The sequence below is a fragment of the Podarcis vaucheri genome (assembly GCF_965113315.1).
Source record: "Podarcis vaucheri genome assembly, chromosome: 5".
In the NCBI taxonomy this organism is placed as follows: Eukaryota; Metazoa; Chordata; class Lepidosauria; order Squamata; family Lacertidae; genus Podarcis; species Podarcis vaucheri.
The window spans coordinates 77881694-77896634 of NC_138763.1; the positions used below are offsets into that span (position 1 = coordinate 77881694).

The 14941-nt window shown below is 43.9% G+C and overlaps 1 long non-coding RNA gene across 1 annotated transcript; it reads right to left on the minus strand.

Annotated features, from left to right (window-relative positions):
• Window positions 1-2860: 2860 nt before the first annotated feature.
• Window positions 2861-14196, minus strand: LOC309532337. Its single transcript, XR_014219773.1, has 3 exons — window positions 13592-14196; window positions 4923-5070; window positions 2861-3104 (listed from the first exon to the last, which is right to left on the minus strand). It is a non-coding gene; the product is annotated as an uncharacterized lncRNA (long non-coding RNA).
• Between the last annotated feature and the right edge of the window lie 745 nt (window positions 14197-14941).

A 14941-nucleotide genomic window follows, 5' to 3' on the forward strand; every position in this document is an offset into this window, starting at 1 on the left:
GAGTGATTGATAACCCAGGTAAAGTATGTTTGTAATTAGAAACAGAATGTTTATTAATGTATATCATTCATAGGCCTCATATTTCCAGCTGGTTGCATTTATAATTCATAGCTATGGGAAGAAAAGACATGGGGAGAGGGCTGAATACTGCGGGGCTGGGAGGGTTTCTCCTCACTTTGAATAGATGCCAACCCAGTAAAATCTTCATAAATCCTTCTGCAGTCCAATATAAGACTGCTGTAAATTGCAAACTTCGGGGTCAGCTTCTTCTACCCCACCCCACTGTATGTTCTACAACCAAGTTGCTCTTTCCCAGTTCCCAGAGAAGCTGCAGATTGAACATATATATGCAAACAGCATATACGTTACCACTGAATTGCACAGTTTCCCTGTTTTACAGGTGAGTAAGGAACTTGTATGAAGGTGTACAAATAAGGATAGACTCATGGGGGGATACGTTGTGCTAAGATGAGAAGATGAGAAGCACAAGCATTTCTGCTTGCCAAAGGGAGTGCTTTCCGCTCTCTTCCCCACCCTTCAGAGCAGATATGGGACAAGAAGGGGGGGGGAGCCCCATTGCGCTAGCAGGAGACTTTGTATTGGCTTCTGCTAGCACAGTGGATCCAGCCTATGGAGTTGAATCCAGACTTAATTTATTCATTGCTTTCCCCAGTCGAAGAAGTCTGAAAGCAACTTACAACAAAAGTAAAATACAAAAAAATAATAATACATAGCATATAGGTAAAGGGACCCCTGACCATTAGGTCCAGTCGTGACCGACTCTGGGGTTGTGCGCTCATCTCACTCTATAGGCCGAGGGAGCCGGCGTTTGTCCGCAGACAGCTTCCAGGTCATGTGGCCAGCATGACTAAGCCACTTCTGGCGAACCAGAGCAGCACACGGAAATGCTGTTTACCTTCCCGCCGGAGCGGTCCCTATTTATCTACTTGCACTTTGACGTGCTTTCGAACTGCTAGGTTGGCAGGAACAGGGACCGAGCAATGGGAGCTCACCCCGTCGGGGATTCGAACCGCCGACCTTCTGATCAGCAAGTCCTAGGCTCTGTGGTTTAACCCACAGCTCCATCCACGTCCCTGTACATAGCATATTGATCCTACTTAAACCAGTGGGGAAAGATAGTCATGTCTCAACTTAGTTTTCACTGAAATAAAGTTGACTTTGTAGCAGTGCCTGAAGATGGCTACAGTTACACGTAAAGGTTAACTCCACATTTGGGTATGGGTGTCTAGAGATGAACATGGTAGCTCATTTTTGTCACTCTCCAACTTGTAGAGCAGTGTTTCCCAACCGGTGTTCCGCGGCACACTAGTGTGCCGTGAGACACCGGCTGGTGTGCCGTGGGAGGGAGGCGGGCGAGTCGGGCGGCGAGAGGCGGCGGCGGCGAGGATCCGCGTCGAGCCAGGGGCGGCTCCGCGGTGGTGGTGCCGAGCGGCGGGGCAGCGCGCGCAAAAGGGAGGAGTGCGAGACAGCGGAGGAGGAGGAGGCCGGCATGTCCGGGCAGCAGCAGCAACAGCAGCAGCAGCAACTCCCGGCGACGGCTCCTCCTCCGCCCGCTATCGCCGCCACCACCACAACAGCCGCCGCCGCCTCAGCTGCCGCCGTCCCTCAGTCCCTCGCTCTGCTGCCTCCTCCCACCCCGGCAAGGGGAAGGGAAAAAACGTTCACTTTTGTGCGTCCCTCCCGGCGTGACGCTGCGCGCTGACGTCACGGGGCGGGGCTTTAATGGTGGTGTGCCGCGAGATTTTTTTCCGGTCAACAGGTGTGCCGTTGCCCAAAAACGTTTGGGAAACACTGTTGTAGAGGATGACCTTACAAGCAAGGAACCTTCTGCAAAGCTCCTCGTTTGTTTGTTTGTTTGTTTGTTTGTTTGTTTGTTTTTTGAATCCTTACTATCCAGTGTTTTAAAATATACAGGGAGTGAGTGCAACAGAAACTGATGGGTAAACAAAGCGACAACAAATTGGTTGGCAGAGATTGTGTCCTTGCACCCTGTTCTTCTGGGTAGATATGCATACGATTACTCTGTACATCTAGATCTATGGTTCCCAATGTAGGGTACACGCCCCACAGGCGGGCAATTTGAGAATGAGTTATTAACAGTGAGTGGCCTTTTAGGCTTCCTCTGCGTGAATCGGAGTTCACTATTGGAATAATAAGAATTTTATGTCACCGGGGGGGGGGCAGAATCGGGATTTTAGAGATGCTTAGATGGGACATGGCCAAAAAAAGGTTGGGAACCACTGATCTACAGCCAACCCATAATGTATGAATCGGGAACCAAATAACCTTTCTGATTCAGGGGTGGGGCTTCTGGACCAGAGGGACCTATTCCCCCAGGTAGATTTTTATTTTTTAAATTAATCAAAGGTGTGCTTTCCATAGCATATAAATTGTATGACCTGGACTTTTTCACTGGTTAGCGAATGCAGAAAACTTTCACATATATGTAATTTCCAAAGGATTTTTGCTGTTTAAGCGCAGTAATTTTTGCCTAACCCTCTCTACATGTTAATCAATAGAATTGCAGTCGTCAGGATGAAAAGCAACTCCATCCTCTGCTAGAACATAAAGGCTACAAGTATCAGCCCACGTTTTGATGCCTGGAAGCATCTTAAGAGCTCTCACCTGTTGAAAGCAGTGCTTTATTGTGCTTTGGGCTGAATGAGATAATTGCACCACCAGTTTTTGAGGCCATAAACTATGTAAGTCTCTCTTTTGGTTTGCTTTGTTTGTTTACATTTTGCACAGAACAGAATTCAGTCAATAATTCCACCCTGTATAATACATTTTGATAAATACCTTTTAAAGTGCTTCCATCTGAAGCTACCCGACGTTGCGCTTCTTTAGAAAAGTGCTGACAGTCTTGAGAGAGAAAAATCAATCCTCTTTATTCCACATTCCAAATAGCCTATTCTCTCCCCAAACTAGGACAGTGTTCTTAGCGTTGCATGAATGTCTGGCAGTTTTCTGATATATGCAAGGCTGAATATGACCAAATGTTTGCTTCTGCCTCCGGCGCTCGTCATAACTTCTGCTCTTTCCTGTGGAGCTTGAAGATTACTGCATCAGCCTGCTGAGCTGACCTGCAAGAAAAAATGCAGCCATGTTTTTTTTTCCTGGAAAGATGGATTTCTCCATGGAGGGCGTGAGAAATGGATGTCGACATGGAACCAGCAAGGAAGAGATTCGTAAGGCAAGTGCTACTTGCATACCATTCAACAAGAACTTTTTTAACCAGAGCCAGTCCAGGAGGGTACCATGGCTGATGGTATCAAAAGTCAACAGGAGATAAGAAACCGGAGCAAAGTCACACTCCTTCTGTCCCAGTCTCTGCAAATATCTTCCATCAGGCCTGAGGCCACATTGGAATGGATCTAAATAATCTGTGTCATCCAAGAATGATTGTAGTGGCCCTACCACAACCCTCGCCTTTCCTTAAAGGGGTATATTTGATAGGGATTGATGGTTGCTTGAGTCTAAAGGGTCCAGAGCTAATTTCTCTGGGAACAACCACACCACTGCCTCTTTCAAAACAACAGGGACCACCTCTCATGCAATGAAGCATTAGCCGGGGTTAGGCGTAAAGGTAAAGGGACCCCTGACCATTAGGTCCAGTCGTGGCCGACTCTGGGGTTGCGGCACTCATCTCGCTTTATTAGCTGAGGGAGCCGGAGTACAGCTTCTGGGTCATGTGGCCAGCATGACTAAGCCGCTTCTGGCGAACCAGAGCAGCGCACAGAAACTCCGTTTACCTTCCCGTCAGAGCGGTACCTATTTATCTACTTGCACTTTGATGTGCTTTCGAACTGCTAGGTTGGCAGGAGCAGGGACCGAGCAACGGGAGTTCACCCCGTTGCGGGGATTCGAACCGCCGACCTTCTGATCGACAAGCCCTAGGCTCTGTGGTTTAGACCACAGCGCCACTCACATCCCTTCGGGGTTAGGCTTAATTTTCTCCAAATCATACCAGAGACTATTTCTCAGGACAGTCCCAAGCAGCATGGCATACTGTTGAGCGTATGGTTCAGGAATTTTAGTCCAAAATATCTGGTGGGGGTGCCAAGTTGAAGAAGGTTCAACAAAAGCATGCCCAAAGAGCACCATTTCCAGTACTGGAAAGGCTGGAAAGGAGTTTAGTGAGCCTCCTCTGCCATAAGTTACTCTTCCGCTGATGGTCAACACTAGCTCACCAATAGGGGCCACAAAGGAAGATCCTTTTGGACAGACTCTGTAGGCTTTGTTGTAGTACACATGCTTTGTATGCAGTAGGTCCCAGATTTAATCCCTGGCACCTGTCTCCAAAAGGGCTGGGGGAAAGCCAGTTCGGAAACCCTGGAGAACCACCGTCTGCCAGTCTTCAGCTTATTGCTCTCCTTTTCAATTGCAACTCCTATATAATTCCTAAATACACACCATGCTAACTGGGGATAATGGGAGTTGTAATCCGAAACATCTGGAAGGTCTCAAGCTGTGGAAGGCTGGTGTAGGCAATCCTGAGCTAAACCGACCAATGGTCTGACTTGGTGTAAGGTAGCTTCCTGCTTTTCTAGTACATAGGACTTCACATACGTACCACCCATCATAGAGCCAGGCTAGTAAGCACCACCACAGTCACTGTTTGACTGCCACAGAATGGCTTTTGAGTGCCTATTCAGCTCCATTTTTAGAAAGCTAACTTGAGATCAGTTACATACCCCAGCTCCTGTTCTCACCAGCTCTCGCTTGTGCCATTGTCCCTCCCCCTGATTATATCTTGTGACTTGTTGGATGCCTGTAAATTACCCCTTTGCATGGTGACCCTGGGGTATTGTAAGTATTGCTGAGCTTTTTATCATCATAACTCTGGTTGACACCAGCCTTTCATCAGCATTAGATAAATTGACATTGAATTAACCTCTTACCAGTGAAACCATGGAAATCGTTTTTCATCAATGTTCCTGCTCCTCGGAGGTGTTTGCTTGCCGTCGGAAGCCCCCAGCATCGGTCTTCTTTCCATCAAAGGTACGGTAATAATTAATTTTTCTGTGCTTTGGGGGTTTGGGTTTATTTCTTAGACAAACAGAACAAACATTGTCAGAATTTATTTTCAGTTACTTTTCTCATCTCCGCAGCTCTGCAGCTTTGATAAAAGGATCTCATCTCCATGGGTTGCCTTTAATCTACTTCAATAAAATGTGAATAATCTCATCAACACCTTTGGAGACTTAACTCCACCCAGCTGGAACACAGGGGCTCTCTGTTGTGGTTGCCAGGCAGTGCTGCAGTAGATGCTCAACCCTTACAGGAGAAAATATTCTTACTGGTAACTGGTGGAAAAAATGTTGATGGCCTGGGTTGGGTTCTGAGGTCAGGAAGCTTGTGTATCCCTTAACCGTGGGATCCTGATTATGTCAACCAGAACTATCCAGAAAGTGTGGTTGATGACAGTCCAAACATTTCCTGCAACATAGTGCAATCCCCTATGGCCTATACAATGGAGTAAGCCTCATTGAATACTTACTGCTGTGTAAACATGCATAGGGTTGTTTGCTAGCCAACAGAGGTCCAGCAGTTGTCTCCAAACAACTCACAAACAAGGTACAAAAAATACTTCTTTCTTGATGTTTACCCCACTACCTGATATTCAGTGAAGTTTTACTCAGTGCAGACCTCTTGAAATTAGTGAACATGTACCATATTTTTCCGTGTATAAGACTATATTTTTTACTAAATTTTTGAAGTTTAAAATAAGGGGTTGTCTTATACACGGATAGCGCATAGTGCATTTTCTTAATTTTGGATTTTAAAAAATAGGGGTCGTCTCATACAGTGGTACCTCGCAAGATGAAAAACGCGCAAGACGAGTTTTCCGTTTTTTTAGTTGTTCCGCAAGACGAATTTCCCTATGGGCTTGCTTCGCAAGATGAAACATCTTGCGAGTTCTTGTGAGTTTGTTTCCTTTTTCTTAAAGCCGCTAAGCCGTTAATAGCCGCTAAGCCACTAAGCCGTTAATAGCCGCTAATAGCCGCTAAGCCGCTAATAGCCGTGCTTCGCAAGACAAAAAAAATGCAAGACGAAGAGACTCGCGGAACGGATTAATTTCGTCTTGTGAGGCACCACTGTACATGGGGGCTTCTTATACATGGAAAAATACTTTATATCCTGTTCATTATACATGTTTATTGATTTCAGTTAATGATATACAATGAAATGCTATACAGTGAATAGAAAAGGATGTTCAAAATAACTTTTGTAAAAAACAACAACCAGAAGCTTTGCTTTAGGACTTATAGGGACAGAACTACCTAAACTGTATAGAAATTTATTTACATATGCTACTACAGCAGCAAGAATGCTACTTGCCCAAAAGTGGAAAGAAGCAGAAGTCCCAGCAAAGGAAGAATGGATACAAAAACTTATGGAATATGCAGAAATGGTGAAACTTACCAGAAGAATAAGAAATCAAGATAACAAACCGTTTATAAAAGAATGGAAATGGTTTCTTGAATATTTACAGATAAATTGCAAACAGATAAAAACATTAGCAGGTTTATTATAATAACCTGCAGTTACTAAAAAACCTGCAGATATTAAAAAATAAATTTAAGGAACTGCAGAAAGAGGGGGAAGTCAAACTTCGAAATGTTAAATTGATTATAAAACCAATGAAATGTATATACTTGAAAAGTATAAACAAAAGAAAAGAAAAGAAATCAATGAGCACGACTAATTTCCGTTAATTTCAATAAGACTGCTCTGGATAGAACTTGGTTGAATACCAACCAAGTTGTTTTTCCACAGTGTATGACATTTCACAGTTGATCTCGTCTGCCATTGGGGGGGGGGAGTCTACTAACCATGTGTGGAAAACCAAGTAAGATTTCCCTTCAACACCCCCTTTTTAAACTAAAGGCAGGCCTGTCTGGCTTAAGTTTAGTCATACGGTTTCACCTTCATAAAAATATGGGAAAACTTTTTTGTACTTGCTATGGATAGTAGCACCTGTTTCCCTTGAATATGCACTACTACACTATCAATTAATTGAAACAGGAACTTTTGGCCCAAGTGTCCCTATTTTCCAGGGATGTCCCTGATTTAGAGAAGCTGTCCCTATTTCTGTGATCCTGGAATGTTCCACTTTTCCTTTTGGCATCCCTATTTTCGTTGGAGGGTATGGAGTTATCCGACCCTGAGCCATCTGAAGTCAATCCTTTATAGGGAAGTTATCTTAATGTTTAATGTTTTATTATGCTTTTACTTATGTTGGAAGCTGCCCAGAGTGTCTGGGGCAACCCAGTATGATGTGTGGGGAATAAATAGTAGAGTTATTATTATGGAATGGGATGTCCCTGTTTTCACCAGAGAAATGTTGGAGGGTATGTTATAGACATTTGTGTAGTGTAGCAGCATTACAGAGTGTACATGTAATATTTTTGTTCATGAGTGGGTACATTTTGCCACGCATTATATTTGGGGAAATTCTCCTTACTTCCAGACAATACAGATATCTGGCTTAATGAAGAATTACATATACAACACAATAGCTCTCTCAAAAGTCCACACAGACAATTCAACTACCCTGATATGTGTGGTAAATACATAAGCATGACTTTGCACAAACAGAACAGTGTAAAGTACAGTTGTGGCTGACAGAAAACCTCCAGGTTAGATTACCTCAATGAATTTCTGAAGATGGCTGGAAACTGCAGCTCAGATTTCAGTAGCTAACTGGGGCAACACAATCCGAGCATCGCCAATCTTAGTATGACTGCATGGACCCCTCTCCATGTGCTCTCTCTGGGAGGTGTGAGTGGTGATGACAAAAAAAATTGGCCTTTTCAGCTCCCCATCTGTGGAACATTGTCTCCATGGAAGAATGTCTGGTGCCATCAATTGCTTTTAGGTGACAGGTAAAAACGTTTTATTTATCCAGAAGTTTGAGCCTTAATTTGGAGAGTATCTAGACATATGCAGCCTCTTGCTGTGCTCATCCTTTAAGTGAGATGGGGAGGATTTGCTCCAAACACACACACACACACACACACACACACGGAGAGAGAGAGAGAAATATATACAATTTGGATTAGCACTTTAGGCCTTGTTTTATTTCTGGTCTCTGTGTGTGTATACAGTGGAATCTCAGTTGTTGAACGTAATCGGTTCTGGAGGACCGTACGACTTCCGAAACGTTCGACAACTGAGGCGCAATTGCTGGTTGGCAAAATCCATTGAAAAAATGGAAAAACGCACCTTGGAAGCCATTCAACTTCCGAGGCATGTTCAAAAATGGAAGCATTCACTCTCGGGTTCTTGGCGTTCGAAAGCTGAAATGTTCGATTTCCGAAACGTTTGACAACCGAGGTTCCACTGTACTGTATCTTAAATGTTTCCTATTGTTTTCTTTTTTTATCTTGTAACTTTCTTTCAGGCACTTCAGTCCAAAAAGCAACAAATAAGGTTTAAAAAAGGAGCTATTTTAATACATCATGTGTGCTTCATTTTCTGTGCGAGATGCTGTTGGGATGGCTATAGGTAAAACTGACAAGAGAGGAATGCAAGCAGGGAGGTTCGGATAGGTCAGCAAGTACCTAATTGCTCTGCCAGCTGGAGCTTGAGGAACCTGCAGGACTTGGCTCCAACACTTGTCATTCTGTAATAACTAATGTTAGACTTAATGGAGGAATCAGGTCACTGGTTGCTAGCAAAATGCCCATTTTATTACAGAGACTCCTTTCATCTGCTGTGCCTATAATACTTTTACAGCTCCATTAAAAAAAGATTTCATTTTCCCTTTACTGTAATGGCTTGGGTCATAAATGAATTAATCTATTAGTTAGTATTCGGGCAAACTCTACCGTTCTATCTATATGGCCCTCTTCATCACTAGTTAAGCAGGAGTTAATGGACTCTTAGAATTAAGTGACCTATTTGGAGTACAATAATTTCTGTTGGCCTCAGTTTGCAAGAATTTTGACACCTCACTGCTCTGATCAAGTGAATATAGCATCCTCCCAGCTAGGCCTCAAAGCCATACACTAGCCTTCCCCTCATGTATAACTAATTACTCTCTACCATGTAGCTTCAAGAGGAACTAAATAGCCTTTGTAGACAAATGTACAGTCCTGATGAGGGAAGCAGAGTCCTTCCTGATCATGGTTTTTCCAGTATCTTATCAAGCAGTGAGTTCTCAACAATGAATTAACAGATAAATTGAAATATAAGGTTATGAGGCCTTCTACCTATGAGTACCAGATGCTGGGGCAAACCACAGGAGAAGTTGGCCACCTCTGAGTTCTTCTTGTGAGCTTCCAAAACCATAAACTTTTTGGATGGATCCAGCAAGGCGTTTTTTTAATGTGCTTCAGCTTAAGGAGTAGAATCGCTGTAGAATGTAGAAAGGAATAGCAAGGCTCTGATCAGTGCCTAGAGTCATAGTTCCCTAGTCACCTTTCTTCTGGAATTCATATCAAAGTAGATATTTCACTTGAGAGGGCTGCATTTCATCAACAGTTTGTGCTGCAGTGCGCTGAGTGGCCTAGATGTGGCTTCAGATCTGGAAAACTTGTCTCAAATCTATGTTCCGATAAGAGGCTCACAGCATGGCTTTGGGAAAGCCACTATCTCCCAACCTAACATTTAGGAGGAAGGCTAAATCACCATTCAAGGAGAATGACAGAATACAAAATATACCAAAATAACAAGATCTCCTTTGCAATATACAGTATACAGTACGGCCTATCTTCTGTAGTGACAGAGCACCGCTGCTAGCAAATATTTCACAGCAGGGAATTACAGAAGCATTTTCACCGGTGAGAAAAGCAGCTTTGCTTCTTTCCGAAGAATGCTTTCTTTTGAGAGAGAGATACTGACTTCAACGTTTCCCTGTTGTGGAAAACACATAATTGCAACCCTGTTGACTAGGGTTTGGTCGTATCTGGCATACATGGAAACTTTGAAGCCATTTTGAGAGTAGGCAGATGGTGTTCTTTTCGGTCACTCCCTCTAATGCTGAACTTGGGTGATCTGTGCAAGCATCTTGGTAGGCAAAATGGGAACTGAAGGCTTAGAAGGCAATGACACTTGTGTGCGAACAGGCCTGACTTTCTCTGGTCTCGTGTGAGCAGGGCTCACTTTCAAAGAAAACATTGTTCATGCGCTTGCTTCTTCGTGCTGGGGAGGGGAAACAGGAGGTAGAAGGCGGCAGAGGGGGGGAAGAGGTGAACGAGCAGCTGAAGCGGATAAGGTGGAGAGAGGACTAGAAGGAAGGAAGAGCAAGATGGGGTCAGAATTGGGGGTCAAAACCATGCTTAAAGCATGGAAGGGAGAAGCAGGCAAACTGTCCCCAACCCCATACCCACTAATCCCCCTGGCTCACCACCTACTATTCCACCACGCAGCACAAAACTTCCAGATAAAAACATGGCACGCCAAAGGCATATCCCGCCTAGCAGACTTCTGCAAAATAACAAACCCACATCGACACAAGAAATACAATAAAAACTTGGGAACACCCAAATACTCTGGCTAACGCACCACCAATTACACGCCTTCTTAAACAATCCAGTAGTAAAAGCATCAACCAAGCCCTTGACAACATTTGAAAACCTCCTAACAGCAAAGGGACATGGCAAAGGAATGGTATCCACAATATACAAAATACTGCACCAAAATCCCCACATACCCCTCGATATAATCAAAAAACAGTGGGAGGACGACATAGGCTATGAGGTTAACCCCACCCAGTGGTTCCAGTTACAGATAGGTAGCCATGTTGGTCTGCCATAGTCAAAATAAAAAAATTCCTTCCAGTAGCACCTTAAAGACCAACTAAGTTAGTTCTTGGTATGAGCTTTCGTGTGCATGCACACTTCTTCAGATACACCAGTGGATTGGGCATGGTCTAAACCCCCCTTTAAAGCCATCTCAGCTAAAAGAAAAGAACTCACCCTGAAACTCACTTACAGATAGTACCTAACACCACAGAAACTAGCGCTGATAAGCCCAGGAGCCTCACCAAAATGCTGGAGAGGCTGCACCTCCACAGGTACGTACCTGCACATGTGGGAATGTCCCCAAATCCAATTTTTCTGGACATCAGTCATATAAGAAATACACAAAATCACTAAGCAGGAATTAGAAGTCACCACAGAACTGGCCCTACTCAACATCTTCCAAGATAACAATGCCCATTCACATTATAAAGAGCTCATAACCCACCTACTCTCAGCAGCCAGAAACATCATAGCCAGGCACTGGAGAGAGCTGTCAGGAGCAAACATGGACCAATGGTATCAAACAGTATGGGAAACAGCCTTACTAGAAAAGTTAACCAATAAACTGAAATTGACACAGGAACAAATAGAAGAAGACGCCTTCACTCCGGTATGGTTCCCCTTCATCACATACGCAGCCCAACAAGACACCAAGAATCCGCCAACAACATACAAATCAATCTGGCTAACCTGATCCAAAAACACACACACACCTCTCTCACACACAAAAACAAATTTCACTAAAGCCAACCAAATTCAACCAACCAAACCCTAGACCACCCACAACCTCCACCACCAAGGAAATATAACAAACGAACAGAAAGAGAGCCCATACAAGTGATGCTGACATAAAACCCCACACATACACGAAGTAGAAGAATACAGGCATTACCACCCAACCCTAGCCATGTACCCCCCTTCCCCCTGTTTTCTTCCCAACCTAATACTGCTTGCAACACTAATGTCTCACAACCAATGAAACTGATCTGTAGAAAAAACAACTCGAAAAAAGAGACAATGCACATATTTTTGTAAACTAAGAAATCTTTAATAAAAAGTATTTTTTTAAAAAATGGGGTCAAAAGAGAGAGTCACTAATGGAGTGTCAGGTGAGGAAAAGGAGGTGACAGGAATCAGGGGTTGTGTGGGGCACACCCATAATACTGTTGCAGGCCCCATTCATAATACTGGCGTACAAGTATAGCCAAATACAGGTCTAAATCCACACCCCTAGATTCTGATCACTATAATCTCTGGAGTTGTTGACTCAGGGCCTAGTTTGGTGAGTTGCCAGCACTTAAAAATTCTCCTCAGCTTTTTATATATTGTAGCTGCTTAAAAGCCTCTTGAGTTTGCTGATCTACCTCTGCTTTTTATTGATTTTTTTATGGTCTTATATTTTTCTCCTGTGTTTGGAAGCTATCTGGGAACCTCCTGCTGAAGGTGTGGCATATTATATTCACCAAAAAATTGGTCAGGGATATCTGATTTCTTCTCTTTGTTACCATTTCTCCCAGTGAGTTTCAAAACTAGCTTACCCTTGTTACTTGTAAGAATTTGTCAAGGGCATTTCTGAGGTCCATTTAGCTGTGTGTGTAGGGTCTGTATGATTTGAAAGAGAGAACCTGAACTGAATTAGGCTAATAGATCACCCTAGATTTGTTCCAAATATGTTTTCTGAGGCTGCGTCCTGTTGAGGTAGGATGACCAACTGTTTTTTAGCTGTCCCTTCAGAGTGAAAAAGGAGTCAGTAAAACATCTCACCCACAACCTTTTCTGTTTATGGCTTTATTGAGCTACACATTTACATACACACTTTACCCTAGTGTGTCAGGCACATTTTTGAACGTTAAAGTCTGGATATTCCAAAGAAGAGTGTCAGTCATGTGTATGATTTGAGCTTCTTAGCTGTGATTTCGCTCTTCGTTCTTCAACATGTTCTACAAGGTTGAAATGGAAGCCGCTGTTCAAAGTCTTGATAACTTGCATGATGAAATAGTTATAGTGAAGAACTGGAGAGTTAGCGGAGAAGGAGCTGGGGCAACGATTGGGATGTGGGGACAGTGCAAGAAATAGTGTTATGCCACCCTAACCTAAGGGACATCACAGTAAGGTTACTACATGCTTCAGGAGATGATGAATTTCATACTTAAGGGGAAAAAATCCTGTGGCAGAAGCATAGAAGCTGCATGCAGCACATTGAGATACAAATATGAGCAGAATACCTGGTGCAGACAGGTTTTATATCTTAACCCAGTGACAGCAATTCAGACTTTGACCTCTGCAGGTCAACTAATCTGAGGTTGACATGCAGATGGAGTGTATTATGGGGTGCATGCTTAGGCTCAGACTTCATGCAGATGGTTGTTTCAAGTTTATCATACCGTCTCACCCGCAGCGAGGGTCTGTATGTCAGAGGAAGCCTGCTGTAATTGGTAGAAACTCAAGTCAGACATTTCAGACCTTGCCACTTCATTATGTCATGTGTCTAAGGAAGAATCAGACAGCGGGGAGATCATAATGTCTCTGCCTAGGTGCCAAATTTAGCTTTTGAGTGGCACCCTTCCGCCCCTCGCTATCTAGTAGTTTGCAAGACTGAAAGAGAAGCGGCTGTAATTGGATATTGTACGAAGGGGCACTGTGCTGGCTTCAGTCAGTCTGCCCTTTCTGAGCCAAGCTGCTTAATGAGAAGAGTCAAGAAGTTCAAGGTCACTCCAGGAGCTGACTTCCAAGTCTGTCTTTAGCTAGAGCTTTTGCTTTGATTGAACTTCTGGCAAGGGGAAGGGGAACACATAACTAAGGAGAGCAATTTTTCTTACCTTGTGTGAGCATGTGATGAAGGAGTCATGTAGAACTGTAGTCAGTAGATGAATAGTATAATGAGGCTTTAATTTTGAGCCATAACACAGTCCTGGAAGATCAAAAGTAAAGTTGGGATTTGAGAATATCCAGAATGCTTTATTCTCCACTGAGTGTGCTCATCCACACTTTCGCTTGGCCCGTTTTCTTAATTGTATTGTGTATCAATTAATTCCCCCGACATCCGAGAGCTTTTCTCATTGTTCTGCGCCTTGCAAAAATCCAATCTTATCCACTGACTTGAAGCTCAGTTAAGCAAAAATCTCTCTTTGGAATTTGCATGCATCTGGATCACTCGCTGGATCATCACCTTGTTGTGGTGAGTGGGCTTGCACCTTCCTATGATCCTTGTGAGTGAAGCTGTCGGGAGTCTCCTATTCCCAGTAGGGTCACCCAAGGCGGTAAGGTCAAGGGGGAGGAGCTAGACAGAGAATGATTCAAGAAATTCTCAATGGCAGCACAGGCAGAAGATAGCAAGTGGTATGTTACAATGGCTGTGAAGGCGGATGAAGGCTGCAGCAGATAATAATCTACCAGTCATTGTGACACTCATGCCATCAGAATAGAACCTTACTGCAAAGACGATCTACACTGCATGCACTGATCTACACAAATAAAGAAATACACAAATAAAACAAATTCATGCACAGGCATTTTCCAAAAACCCATCCCAAACCCAAAGCCCCATGGTAACGGGGAAAAGATCGTGAAATCTGGAAGCTCCTAGTCATGAACTGGCACATGGGCAGTGGATACAGACTCATTTGTTCTGACTCAAGGAATGAGGCAGTTGAGTAGCTCAGCAGCTGTATCCAGGACTGAGAAGCCCTATTTAGGATCCACTCTGCTTACCCCAAAAAGGGGGAGGGGCTAGAAAAGGTGCCCTAAACATAACCTGCCTCACTTTTTCCCTGACTTGATTACTGCACTCAGTGGGGTCGCCACCCAGCGATCCTAAAAATTGACCTTTGGAACATGGAATACACAGAACAATATAACAAAGATACCGAGTGTCCTGAACGCAGGACTGCCATCATTGCAAGAGAGTTGCAACATTGATATTGCAGCACTTCAAGAAACAAAGAGCAGGAGAGAGACAACTGAAGGAAGAAAGAGGAGGCCTACACATTCTTCTGGAAAGGTGGTGGAGGAGTAGTTTGGATTTGATATCCCGCTTTATCACTACCCGAAGGAGTCTCAAAGCGGCTAACAATCTCCTTTCCCTTCCTCCCCCACAACAAACACTCTGTGAGGTGAGTGAGGCTGAAAGACTTCAGAGAAGTGTGACTAGCCCAAGGTCACCCAGCAGC